At 38.0% G+C, this 14,364-nt stretch overlaps 1 protein-coding gene and 1 long non-coding RNA gene across 2 annotated transcripts in view; both read left to right on the top strand.

Moving 5' to 3' along the window:
* The first annotated feature begins 2,725 nt into the window (after positions 1-2,725).
* On the top strand, positions 2,726-4,976 carry LOC135774827 (uncharacterized). Its single transcript, XR_010543764.2, has 2 exons — positions 2,726-3,231; positions 3,502-4,976. It is a non-coding gene; the product is annotated as an uncharacterized lncRNA (long non-coding RNA).
* A 6,324-nt stretch (positions 4,977-11,300) lies between these two features.
* rap1b (RAP1B, member of RAS oncogene family) overlaps positions 11,301-14,364 on the top strand; it is a 60,732-nt gene continuing 57,668 nt past the window's right edge. Inside the window, exon 1 of the mRNA XM_065268413.2 lies at positions 11,301-11,430. The gene's annotated coding sequence lies outside the window, so the exon portion shown is untranslated. The remainder of the gene's footprint in view (positions 11,431-14,364) is intronic.

Raw genomic sequence — 14,364 nt, 5'->3', positions numbered from 1 at the left:
GATGTCATGTCAATGCGCCACAATTCTTGCACAACACCTCCAGGTCTTGCAACACCTACCAAGATGGCTAAAGCAAAACCTGTCAGATACTGCGCATGTGCAAAGTTTAATGGCATGAAGTGCTTGCCAATCTTCTTTACAACTGCTTGAATGGTAACCGGAGGATGCTGTAAACACCCTAGACAGCAAACATTACCATAAAAGAATATCCATTTTAAGATATGATGTTCATGGTTGATCTGACTCCAGTACATTATAATCTAAAGTTACTAACACTGTTTATATTATGTTGCCATGTCTCTATAAATAAGCAAGCATGCTTCACAATAACAAGGTTACAGATAGAGCTTCAAAACAATGTCAGTGAGTAGCTGATATTATTTGGCACTTTATATCATTATTTTTTGGTAATAAGCTGCAACAGGTGGTTGAGGGTTGAAGACAGCAGCTAAGGCTGAAATCCTCTTACGCCTTATGGGAAGACTATCACTGTGTTTTAATACTACAATTAACATTCTGGTTTCCATGTTTTGTGGGGACATTCCATAGACGTAAAGCATTTTATACTGTACAAACTGTATATTCTATTCCCTTCCCCAAACCATAACCCCAACCATCACAGAAAACTTTCTTGTACCTTAGATCTTCAATAAACATCATTCTGTTTGATTTATAAGCTTGTTTCCTCATGGGAACCTCAAAATGTCCCCACAAGGTCACAAATTTACTGGTATTCCTATCTTTGTGGGGACAATTAGTCCCCCCAACGTGATAATAGGCTTTATGGCCAGCTGCATTACTTCCTGAACTTCAGCCAGCTCCTTGTTTCCTGTCTGCCATTATTGGACAAACTGATTAATCCAGGTGTGCCTGACCTCAGTTGTCACAAACAAACTGATTAATCCAGGTGTGCCTGACCTCAGTAGTCACAACAACAATAATCAGACACACCTGGATTAATCAGTTTGTGCAATAATGGCAGACAGGAAACAAGGAGCTGGCTGAAGTTCAGGAAGTAGTGCAGCTGGGCATGAAGCCTATTACCAGGTACACACAAACGCGTACGCGCCTTGGTCTGTCACAGTCTGTTTCATAATGTGACTCATTAAAGGGACACAAGGCAGGATATTTATGTTAATAAATCATCTTCATAAGTCAGTATATGGTTAAATGACTCATTACCGGACGAATGAAGACTCTCTCGCCCGCCCCTACCATCTGTAGGAAGAATACCCCACTTGCAAGTTCGCTGTATCCGACCCGGTGTCCTTCAGTCTCGCGAAATCTCAGATATCGCGAGAAGCAAGATCACTTTACGGCAAACAACACAGAGCCAGGCGAGCGAAACACGGCTAGCGATTGTTGCAAATGGCAGAGCCGGGGAAGAAGCAACGAAAACCCTTGACAGAAGATTCCAAGAAAAGAAAAAGAGCTTCAGACCTAATATATATATCATCCGGACGCGGATTTCGGGTGCGTCTTCCGGAAGTCATATTTGTCGACCACATACGTCATAGAGCAGGGGTAAGGTAAGAATGAAACTACGATTGCATGTCTTATGTTTTTAACTGAATGGCGTATGCTGTCAACAAATACGACTTCGGGAAGACGCACCGAAATCCTGGCCAGGACACGTCCGGGAAGAATGGCATGTATATATATATATATATATATATAAATATATATATATATATAGATGATTGGATGGATAGATAGATAGATGTAGAAGGATAATATTTGTCTAAAGTTATATTAGTAAGGTCTATAAGTTCATCTGGACGAATGATATTTTCCCTTTGCTTGTCTTTATATATGTTTTATTTATTTATAATTATATTATTCTCATGCCCACTCTCCCAATAAAAAACAAAACATGAAAGCAGTAGTTTGCCTTGTTCATATCGGTTGTTCACTGTAAAAATACTATTATGGATGAAAACACAATAAAAATAAAAAATTTGTACTTGGAAAGGAAATATTGCTTACCTAACTTAGTACATTACTGAATTGGAAATAAGCTGATAAACTGTTACTGGTTACGAGGGGGGAGGGACAACAGTTCGTTTTAACGACAGTGTGTTTGAAAGCATTCACTTCCAGACACTAGGGGGAGCTCGTAGAGAATTAATACTCAGACTTGCCTGGTTTCCCTTTAAGTAATGCGTATGAGACTCACTAACATGTATGGCGGGCGTGCGTGCGTGTGATATCCCACACATATAAAAACATTTAAAAATATGTTCTTCATGTAGCTTTTTACAATTGTCATATTTTTGGACTATTGTAAGTTTATGATGTGCTTAGTGGGAGGTCACACTAAATACTGACTTTTGCCATAAGAAGCAGTTTTGTTCTAAAAATTGTGAGCTCTTTTATTTACATATTTCCTGTGTTTTCTCTTTGTATCTCCCCTTACGAAAATTAACCATGGTAAAACCATGGTTTTTCTGATAGTAATCAATACACGAAAAATACATGGTAATTACACTTTTACCACAATAAAACCATGACATTAATTTTCGGAAAATAAATATGGATGTCATTAAAACTTTGCTGGTACCTTAGGGTACTTCAAAAATACCATATTTTGTTGTCAAAAGTGATGCATTTTATGATATATGTCTCCCCCTGGCGTCTACTCATGGGTATTTGGCATAAGCCTGACCTCATTTCGACCGCATGGTCGCAGCACAGACCACTTTTATGACCTCTTACTTACCTGCTTACTTATAAGTCACAAAGCGCCTTTGTTGTTTCCTTCTTTGTGCAAATCACACACATGACTATTTATGACATCACCAGGAGATGTTTGTTTTTCTTGAACTTGGCTTCTAAGAAACACACTTCTTGTTTCAGGTCTTGAAGACGGTACTTTCTGATGACTTAACTGAAGGACATCCTGTTTGTACACAGCAATGGCCAATTTCCCACTGTTTGATGATTGACTGATGTTCATAAAAACTAAACATAGGCTAATAACAACCAGTTCTTTTAGTTAGTTCATATGTTAGCGAATAGCATCTTAAGTCAGTTTAGACAGGAAGATCGCAAACAGGAAGAGATTGGGAATTTTTCAGGTTGGATCATAGTTTGGAAACTCCCACAGAAGAATCATCTGTGGTTGATGGAGATCAGCCTACCAGAATCACCGATATTCAGATCAACTCGTGCACTTAAGAAACAGCTCTATCCGGAAACCAACACTAAATCCCGAAACCAACAATAATCCTGGTAAGATTGACATATAATATTAAACCAAATTATTTGGTTTAATATTTACCTAGGTCTTGCGCTATGTAAAAAAATCGCTCATTTTTACACCTACGCGCCTTGCATGTACTGTAAGGAAGTAGACGTCTTATCACATACTTAACGTTGTTTTTATCGTTTATTATTTAAAAAATTGTAATGAACATATTTTCTTTATTCATAAGCCTTTATTAATTTGTTGACTTCCGGGTTTGACAAACGCGTGCTATGTGCTTCTATTTTGTATGTTAGTAGTTAGCGCTGGACATACAGTTGAAGCATGGCAGGCATCCTCAAGATCTACTTCATCGGAACAATGTTTTCGGTTTTGGTGGCTCTTTTTGGACTAGTGGACTCTGTCGGGGGCCTGATGTATCCTCAAGGTTCTGCTCTGACTGAGGATTGCTGGATAGAGAAACATCCTCCAGTTTCTCCTTCACGGACTGCTGCCAATACAAAGCGCGTGGAATTACGATGATCGCGTGGACGTTCATTTCTTCTCCGAGTCTTGTCGTTGGTAAATGATCTGTGCTTTAATGTTACTGATCGACTATAAGACCAATCATGGATTTACTTCCTTTGCACTACTCTACTGCGAGACATTGGTCTATGTGGACCTGAATGCATCAAATATGAAATATTTGGCATTCAGTGCGTGCGAAGAACACAATTGAGATCTACTGGTACATGTATCAAACTTTTGACCTTTGGTTGGATGTTTTTGTTACTGTGTGGAGGTCTTGTTTGATTTAACATATTGGCAGCTGTCCAAAAGAAGACACTTTGTGGATATACTGTATAGTTGTGTTAAGGACGAAAAACACATATTGCATGATCAATTTTCCACATGAAATAAATACTGTAGTATGTAGTATACACTATATCTAGTATTCTAGTATGTAGAATTTATACTATATAGATACTACATTGATTTTGAACCTTACTATGGTAAATATTAAACTATAATACAGTATTACTACAGTTTATCAATTCACTATTCTTCAGAAAAGTGTTGTAATAACTGTAGTATACTATAGTATACATTAGCAAAGTGTAATAATTACTGTATTATACTACGGTGTAGTACAATTTACTTCTTTGTACTAGTAAATACTACAGTATACTACAGTGTTTTTTTTATTTCATTTGGGCTGTAAAATATTGAAATCTTTCTATGCTTATTTTTTCTAATGGTTTTTTGAGTTTGTGACTTTATGTATTGTCTAGATCAGTGATGATCCACTGACATAAACATAAAATGTTTTAATGGAAGTTTGAGGAAACACACATTATTTTCTTTGTAACATTTTAGTAGTTTTTATTTTCCTTGTCATTTTATTAATGAAATGTAAGTTTAATTATCATTGTTTGTCATTAGTTGGACTAAACTGTTTTTGTGTCATTCACCCGCTACAGAAAAGTGACTTTGACCTACTCGCCTTATTCCACTGTGCGACCCACAGTTTGAAAACCCCTAGTTTAGATTACTATTGGGAATGCTAAAATAAGCATATCAAAACTACACTTTTTAAACACACTATAGTTATAAGTATTTGAAAAACTCATTGAGTGAATGTTTGTACAAAATACTGTATATTGTTTGACACTTTTGTCTGTTTACATATTGAGCAACATCGGAAAGATAACATGTTTGTTGACAGACCAAAAATAAGTTTTATTACTTTACACTGTTTCATAAACAAATGAATAAAAAGTTAATAAAATAATTTCTTTACAGTTGCCACCTTTTATAGACCAATGAAGATCATATAATTGTGTTTATTTTTTAATGTGGTAAAAAGCAGTAGTTAAACATTTAAGAATAAATGCACCCAAAACTGGTTGGGTGAGATGCAGAAAGTGCTTGTTAATGAGGTGCAATAGGTTTGTCTCCATTCATATTCTTTTTACAAAGACATTCTTTACAAAAATTGACATTTATTTGCAATGCTCGTGTTTCAAATTGGCACCGTTTTAAAAAAACCTTGACGCAAGCAGTTTTATTGTGTAATATGATACATGGATGACAAAGTCGCGCCCCAGTTTCTGCAGAAAAATTATGTAGGTTGATGCAAATCAATCATCAAGGTAATTTAGGGTAAGTACGATGAGCACATGCCTCCCTCTCTCTCTCTCTTGCTCGCTCTCTCTCTCTCTCTCTCTCTCTCTCTCCATTATCATCAAATGTTACGATTTGAGGTTATGGACTAATATCTCAAGGCAGCCTTTTTAGCAAGATTGTACTCGCAGAAGAGTTAACAGACATCCTGTATTATAAGCTTATCAGTAACAATTCAGAAGTCAATTCAACTTTTTTTCTATTCCTTGAACTTAGTTTCGTTTTTATTTTGGACTTCCTTAAAATGTTGGTCTCAAGAGAAACTTTATTTAAGATAGCAATATTGTATCTTTTTGAATAATTAAAAGAATTCATCAACTTATACAAACTAAAATATAAAGGTTGTTTTGTTTATTTCTTTCTGCCTTTTTCTTTATTATCTTTCCATTTAAACTTGGCAGTGCATTAAGTAATTCGGTTGTGATATTTCCTATTCTTGCTTTGAACAAAAGCATGACTAAATGTACTGTGTGTATAAGGCAAATGAAAGCAAACAGATATTCAGCTCTTGTGAGGTCATTAGGACATTGAGGTCATATAGGACATTGCATGAATGAAATATTCAATTATATTTCATAACATTAGATGTAATGATATTGTGAGATGTATATTCAGTTATTCTGCATGTATTTGTATTAGTTGTCACTTTTGAATAAATGGAGCAAGAGCTAATTGGCTAATACATTGACAGAAGTACAACACCCATTCTACACACACACGTGTGTCAGTTATTAAGCAACACAGTTTCCGAACACTTTTTACTATTATTGCTTTTAATATTAGCTTTATATATTTCACGTTAACAACAAAGAAGTTGCACACTTACAGTTATACTGTAAATGTCATGGAAAATCTTTGAACGTCCAACTGACAGGAAGACAGCTAAGAATAGCAAGGGCCTGAGTTTCCACCCACCGTCACAGACAGGAGTTCCTCTACGCAATGATCTGGAAGACACAGTGTCTCAGTACAGCGGATGGCCATCTCAATACTGCACTGACCTGACATGTTTACATATGACATAACAATAAATTAAAATAACCATTGTTCAGCTAGCCATGTCCATCAGCAGGAACATTTTTTCTATTTGCAAAGAAATGTGTTTTTGGGCCCCGACGTGACAAAGTGGAAAATACATAAAGTAATTATTTATTAAAAAACAGTGTAAAATATATTAACACATGGTGGTGCACTTTGAAATAATAAATAGGACTCACTTAATTACACTAGTTAAAAAATGATTGGCTTAACATATTACATTGCATTTTAATATACATACGGGGCTTGTATAGATCTTATTTAAAGCACGCCATTGTGTTATATATGAAAAAAAAGTTTTTATCAGTAGTGCATTTCACAATTTTAAAAGCAGTTTCAATGTCATTTAACCAACAGGCTCATTCTGCACCTGCCAGACGTTTTAGGATTTTCATTATTCTGCATGCAAATATACTGTTGTACCTCTTTTTCTTATTTAGCACCAAGGTTACTGGAAATCCATGCAAACATAAGTAATTTATAACAGTTTGCACATTTAAAAAAATGTATAACACTTACAGTAAAGTTATAATTCATAAATATTATATAGTTTTTGAGTCAGGCTATATATCTAAAATCTAAACTTGATAGATCAAATAGATCAAATTTTTACAAACAGGTTGTACAATTACACAATTAATTATGTTATATAATTAAATATAAATTGAACATGATGTTATTTCATCACAATCCTGTGTATTTGTGTTATGTTTTACACTCTAAAAACAAACTGTGCTAATAAGACTAAACGTGGTTCTTGGCTCATAATCATAGAGGAACCAATTTTAGTGCTATATAGACCATTTCATTGGGCGCACGTGCGGTGACGCAATAAGCGTCTGGTCCGAACTTTACTTCGAGTTTCTGTTTGTTTAATGATCTAACTATTTGCTGAAACTGAACTCTTAAACAAATACCTCGTCGAAAATATGTAATCTACGTGTTGTCTATTTTGCTTGTTATATAAATAAACTACTTTAAAAGGATGTTGTTATTTATTCTTCGCAGAGTTTACCGGAAGTTACGTGATGACCACGACAGCCACGTGTTTATGTTGTTTCTGCTGAAACCGTCTACACTCTAAAAATGGTGCTATATAGCACCAAAAGTGGTTCTTTGCTCATAATCATAGAAGAACCGTTTTTAGTGCCATATAGCACCGGTGAAGCACCTGTGTAGAACCACATAGTGCCATGTAGAACCATATTTGGTGCTATAGTGGTGCTATATGGCCCCCATATGGTTCTACACAGGTGCTTCACCAGTGCTATATGGCACTAAAAATGGTTCTTCTATGATTACGAGAAAAGAACCACTTTTGGTGCTATATAGCACCGTTTGTTTTTAGAGTGATATAGCACCGATGAAGCACCACTATAGCACCACATAATGGTTCTACAAAGCACCTTATGGTTCTACACTGGTGCTACACAGGTACTTCATCTGTGCTATATGGCACTTAAAATGGTTCCTCTATGATTATGAGCCAAGAACCACTTTTAGTGCTATTTAGCACAGTTTGTTTATAGAGTGTACACTGTAAAAAAATGCAGCGTGAAGTTAAAACAACTTGGTTCTGCAAGGCAATTGAACCTACTATTTCAAGTTTTGCCTTGTGAAAAGTTGACACAACTTATAAACTTATAAGTGAAAATTGTTTAACTTAATTTTTTTTTGTTAAAGGGATAATAAGTAGGATTTACCCCCATCTAGTGGTGAAATTGTATTTTGCATTCAAACAAATAGTGCTCTCTAGCGCCTCGCTTTTCCAAATGCGTGTTGCAACGGTAGCCGTTATGTACTCACTGATCTCCTTGTCCATTTCAGCTAGTGTTCTGAATGAAAACGCAAAAGCGTTGGTAGGCTACTGCTTTTTGTCCCTCTCTGCTATTATAGTTTATCAGTATGGCGGAACTACATGGAAGCTTTCTTGGACTTACCCCGTTCAATGTAAGTAAAGAGAAGAAATTCTAAGCTTACAAAGAAAAGTCAGATCAATGGCAGATGTTTTTTCGCACCAACAAGGACATATTTATGAATAAAGACATTGATTTTAATTAATAAAACACTTAAAACCCTACTTACTGTAAAGTAACAAAACATCTATTTTGATTTGACAAAAAAAAACTACGGATGTTTTACAGAGTACACTCTCACTAAAGTCTGTTTGACTTAAACATTTACAGGCCTTCGCATTTCCAAATGCAAATATAAAGCTCAAATTCCTCTATTCCTCATTTAGCTCAGCAGTTACTGGAACTTGTACATATCTTCACTTTAATAATACTGTTTCTGTCAGCATGAATTACAAATATACATCTGTAACAGAGACCATTTTAAGCAGAAGTCATATGCTGGTTAACACCAAGTCAAGTCAAAGAACGTAATATGCACTACTATTAGGAAGAGCTGAAAAAAGCACCAAACTAGTCACTAATACGAGTCTATTAAGACCACCACCAATGACATAGCCTACACCCCCTACCTCCAGCTTGGAGCCACATGACTGCTGACAGAGGGGAGGGGATGGTAGTCTATAAGGAGTGGGCCTGCATTCCTGGTGCCAGTAAGCATACTTGGCATTCCTGGCTTCTCCTAGTGGTTCTCAATGAGCCATTTGACTATGAGGCTTTTTTCACCCACAGAGTGGCAGAATCAGCCTCGACGGATGAGGGTTGCAGCTTGAGGAGAATAGGGTACTATTCATGCCATAGGCTACTAGGACTAGAATGATGCCATTGAAATGTAATGTGCATGTGGGGCACATCAAGAAGTGGCACGTTTAAATTCACTGCGGATAGGAGAGGATTGGTTTGATTCACATGGTTGTTTTATATTAATATAATGGCATTTAATTAGCAATGTCATATATGTGCCACATGTAAAAAAAAATTCCTGTAGCAAGATTAGTTGAGCATTTCTTCCTTCTAGTCCATATTATAAACCCTCTGTCGTACTTTAAAGGAATTCTTCGCTTTTATTAAAATAATTCACCATATTTACTTACTACACTAGCCATGTGACGTGCCAGCGCTGACCTTACGTGTTACGTAATTACATCAAAAGATCACATGATTACGCAATAGGCTTGTTCGACTTCATGCGGCGCCGCAAGGACCGACAGCCGGATGACGCCAAAGTACCGCGAGAATGATTCGAGAAATCATACAAAGTCTAATTTCGTCTCATTCTCGCGGTACTTTGACGTCATCCAGCTGGCGATTCTTTCGGCGCAGCATGAAGTCGAACAAGCCTAATATGTGGTCACACTGGCATGTCACACTAGTGCTAGCTGAGAAGTTATGGTTTAAAGGTACTTTTTTTTTTCAAAAATGACTATTGTTTCGTCAGATAAGAACCTTATGCCTCGTTTGGGATCGTAACTACATGGAAACTGTGAACTGTTAAGGTCAAATTAAGTCTATTTAAGAGCACCTAAGTGCGTATAAGTACATGTTAACGATATGCAAAAGGTACAAACCAGGTGTGCCTCATAAGTCTTGAAAAGTGAAGCCTCTGGCTCTTTGATCGCCCCCTGGTGGCTGGCTGCAGTACAAGTCATAACCCCGCCCTCTCCATTCAAACAAATGGGACTCTGCTCTAAATAAAAAAATGATTTACACTTCCAATAAAAGTTTCCGAAAGATGGTTTTGGTCCTTTTAAGTAGTTGTTATCACGCTGATATATGTTCGAGTGTTCATTTTTGTGATAACTTTCATTTTAGCTAGTTATTTGGTTGAATTGGTCGCGCGAGCGTTTGGGCGGAAGTTTGATGCCTCTGGCTCCACGGACGATTCCTTCTGCGCATGCCTTGGCTCCAAACTGACGTTTTTACGTAACATGGCGGCGACCGTGGTCGGACATTTTTGGCTTCAATTCATTACAATGGAGGGAGGCGACGTTGCGTCGTCCATCTTTTTTTTACAGTCTATGGTACAAACCCCAAAGTAAACGATGACGTGAGTTATCGTCTCCAAAGTAAATCACTTTTCTTGGATTACAACAAACACACGAATTGTAGACAACAGTTTACTTCCTGGGATTGGTGATATAGACAAGACCGGCATTATCATAATTCCTCCCGCTTCGGACTTACAGCCTGTAAGTTAACTCCTGTTAGCAGAACCGAATCTTTTAAACATGGTAAGGAGCGTAAAAAACATACTTTTCCAGCTGACCTCAGAGGTATTCAGGCCAATCACAACGTACAGTTTGGCTGGCCAATCAAGGACACAAAGCTTTTCAAATCTGTGTGCTTCAGGAAGAGAAGCCGTTTCTCAATACCAAGTACGCCAAACTCGGACTTGTGTCCTTCGTAGTTCGAACTTGCAAGTTCAGACTCGGAAGAACGAACTCCTGACCCGAAATGCATTCTGGGAAACTTCGCTGTCATAAGTCCACACAAGTCTCCTCTGATGCATCCTCGATAAAATGGGCGGATCAAGAACACATCCGGGGATTTTATGTGAACTTGGGCTTGATGCGAACTTTGAATTGGAAAAGTACTTGGGCCGCGGCTGATGACGTTTCACAAGTTCACAAGAACACAAGTACAGACAAGAACGCATATTGAGAAACGGCTAGAGTAAAATCTGGAGCTACAAAAATTTACGGTATGTGGAAAATAATGTGTTTTTTTAACCATAAACCACGCAAACACATTATATTATACCAAATACACAAAATAACGTTGTTTTTAGCAATGAAATAGGTGCTCTTTAAATTGAGAAAAATCTTGGAATGTTTCTTTTCAACTGAACAAAGAAATACATAAACATCTTGGATGACATGGGGATGAGTAAATTATTTTAAAAAGGGGAATATTCCTTTAAGCACTGTAAATTCACACCTTTAAAAGGCTCTGTTTCCCGTTACGCCAAATTGTAGGCAGTACCCAAACCGAGGCTGTAACGTCATGCTCGAGTCAAAACCTCACCCACCCTCCCAGAAGCGAGCAGCTTTTTCACACACAGGCGCAGACTGACTGAGACTGACTGGCTGGCTGGCGCCGTAGCGGATTGCTGTAAGTATCGCGTTTGCGAGACATTCTGCGCGTGTATTACATGATAACTATCGGGCTGTCGTGAGGCCACGAGTCGTTCGCGTGTATCGTAGCGATTTAAGGGCGTCGCGAAGGAGACCGGTTTGATACGCACGGCACGGGGTTTGCGGAAGAGCAGATGCCTAGAATATGGCGGAGCGAGTGTGAAACAATTCAACTCCTTACATTTACCAGACTGAGCTTTGCGTGGGGGAAAATTCCTAGGGTGTCGGTGTTAACTTCGCCCACGAGGATGGGGGACGGGGCTGGGTTCAGTGTGGAATGGCGGTTTTTGTCGCGTCGCTGTGGAAGTTATAGCGGAAATGGAAAAGTTGTACGAATGAGTAGTTTAAAGACGCGCAGATTGTCGGTTTCTGATATGTTTATCGGTATGCCTCGTCTAAAATGATGGGCAACGAGCAATGACAGCGGTTTAACAGTGCCGTTATTTCAATCTGAGGTAGATTTAGCGCGTGCAGTGTAGTCTTGCTACTAGATTTGACTGATTACCGGCCCCGCCTAGTTCTGCTCCTCAGTCGAGGATGACTAGTTTATTCAAGAAATGGGAGAAGAAATGAGATCAGGCTGAAATATGTTTCACATCTGGGTGACCGTCCGGAATAGTTTTCAATGTGTTCGTGCTTTTTGGGGTCATTGAAAGTAATATAGCTCAGATTGCTGATTCCGACTTTATAGACCACCAATAGTACAGGGCCTCATAGTTTGGCGTGACATTATAAATGTGGTCTTTTTAGAACTGTTTGAGACCTGCAGTCATCTTAAAAGAGATGTGTGGGGTTATGAAAGGGGATCCTGTTGCTTCTTCATGCATTTTTAATAGCTTGATCTTGGTCTTGAAGACTCCTGTCAAATTATAGCAACTCCAGTGCTGCGTTTTGGCTTTGGGGTGGTTGTATGGGTTTTGTTTTACATTACATGAGATAAATTGTGTAACCGTCGACTGAATGAATATCTTTTCCTGTTTTCGAAGAAGTCTTGTGCAAACATTTGTCATTCCCAATTGAGGAAAAGTAGGCAGTAATAGATCTGTCACTGCCCAGGGCTGATAAGTTTGTGGCACACATGCATTTCCTGTGTCAGGCGTGTTGTCAAGTTTGTCTGTACTGACTACGTAAGTAACTACGTAAGTTTGAGTGACTGTTAATCAGTATCCAATTTATGTTGATATTTTTGGCAATTACTTCCTAATATACAGGTATGCCAAATAAATGGAAAGTCCTGTACAAGTAATGTATATGTATTTACATTTATGTCGTTTGTATAAATCCAAGCTGTCAAAGATATCATGCTCCATACAACATGGAGAACACTTAACGCTGATATTTTTAAGTGGTGGGTTGGGGCGACCTCACCCTACTGGGCTCTGACCCCCCGATCCGGTCCCTCCTGGAGCAAAAGGAAGGAAATCCCAGTGATAGTGTGTCCTCTTGGGCACAGAAGAATGCCGGTCTGAAGCTCTGTTGAACACAACAAAAGAAGAGCTGTGGACTTGCTTTCAAAAAAAGCAGACATCCTTAAAAATTTGGGTTGGGTCTGATTTATTTTCTGTATTTAGACACGAGTCTGCTATATTTCGATATCTGGCATATCACGTGCCTTTTATAATTCCTTATTCTGTACTTTAGTCATGATTATGTTGTGGTAGTGAAAGTGTGGTTCCTACATTTTTCACTTGTAACTACTCAGCACTTGTTGGATTGAGGCGGCCCGCAAGCAAACGTTATAGGGTCTGTCCGGCAAGTAGGGCTGAGCGATATATCGAGTTTTTAATATATCAGTATTTTTTTCCAGAGCGTTGAGACAGTACTGCCTATATTTGTAGGGTATGGTCTCATCTGACCCTCTTTCTTGGGAACAGAAGCTCTGCCAGAAATGTACGTTGAGATCAGACATAAGTAACGACTATGTTTATGCAACCGGCCGCTGCTCGCAAGTTGTACAGCTGTCTATTTCAAAACAGGGTGGAGAACCCTGTCTTTGAATTATATTGTCGTCATATTCTGTTTTAGTAAAGGTGTATGTGATGTCACATGAGGCTTTGACTCACATGTACACTTTTACTTAAGTTTGTAAAAAAAACCCTGACATTTCTTGCATATCGCCATTCACCCCAAAATTACCAACGTATACAGTTTGGTCAATATCAATCAGCCCAACCGGGAAGCAAATGTTTGTAAATGGTGGTTGCGTTTTTACACAGGTGTCTGGGCTTGCATCATTCACAATATCCACTCAGAGACACTGTATTAAAGGGACATAACCACCACCCTCACTATACAGATTAGTTGTTCATGGGATGTTCGCGTCTGTGTTTACATGCACCTGATAATTTATCGTCATTTGAATCTTTTTACCTCCCTGCAATCATTTCTGCAACAAATGGATGTTCATACGTCGACATAAATAGATGTCACAAGTTTCACAATTTTTTTTTTTTTGGTTTGCTTTGCAGACTTTTAAAGTTAATTGAAATGAATGTCATGACCATGCATCTCCAATTTGTTGCCAGAAGAATAGTGGGAAAAAGCATGTATGTGACAAAACATATACATGTTCTGCAGTGTGGTTGTTACTAGTTGGTTCAGTTGATAGCAATGTGAAGATAATGGGCTTAACTCCCAGGGAATACAGAAACTAATAACAAGCATATATTGAATGCACTGTAATTGGGTTTTTGGATAAAACCACCTGCTGAAGTGTAATATTCTGTTTTAAAGCTTAACCAGATAACTGAAGAGTCATGTAAACATGGTTAGTTACAGATTCTGAAATGTTTATTCTATTATTGAATATTTGCTTACATCATTGCATGCCGTATTAACGTAATGCCAGAGTAAAGACTTGCTTTTTATGTATATGCGCACAGTCGAACGCACAGCCTTGCATAGTATAGTT

Source organism: Paramisgurnus dabryanus, chromosome 1 (assembly GCF_030506205.2).
Source record: "Paramisgurnus dabryanus chromosome 1, PD_genome_1.1, whole genome shotgun sequence".
NCBI classification, from domain to species: domain Eukaryota; kingdom Metazoa; phylum Chordata; class Actinopteri; order Cypriniformes; family Cobitidae; genus Paramisgurnus; species Paramisgurnus dabryanus.
This window is presented reverse-complemented; position numbering and strand designations above follow the sequence as displayed.